The sequence below is a fragment of the Brassica oleracea genome, chromosome C1, assembly GCF_000695525.1.
Source record: "Brassica oleracea var. oleracea cultivar TO1000 chromosome C1, BOL, whole genome shotgun sequence".
In the NCBI taxonomy this organism is placed as follows: domain Eukaryota; kingdom Viridiplantae; phylum Streptophyta; class Magnoliopsida; order Brassicales; family Brassicaceae; genus Brassica; species Brassica oleracea.
The window spans coordinates 28,444,411-28,444,855 of NC_027748.1; positions in this window are offsets into that span (position 1 = coordinate 28,444,411).

Below are 445 nucleotides of genomic sequence, written 5' to 3' on the forward strand. Positions count from 1 at the left end.
AATGTTCAACATCGATCGATAGGTTCCGCAGGGCATCGCTCGACGTCAAGAAACCTACAGAACATCTTCCCTACACAGCAGCAGAAGTTGATCAGATCACATCAAAGATTTACACAACTATAGACATCATGGAGGACCGGTTTGAGAAGCGGTGTGATGACATCTACTTTCCATTCGACGTCAGACTCAATGGACTGGATAGCCATGCAGAGTGTTTACAGAAGGAAGTCAAAGCCATTCAGAGGCGATTCGCATCTCAACACCAGATATCAGCATCGATCGACAGAGAACGCTCCAAATCGATCGACAGTAAGGCACCAGCATCGACCGATAAATACTTGGTCGCATCGATCGATACCACGTCTACACCAGACGCCAAGCAGCTGATACAAAACAAAATGGAGTCAATGCATGAGGAACTGAACGAGCTATCAGCATACGCCTA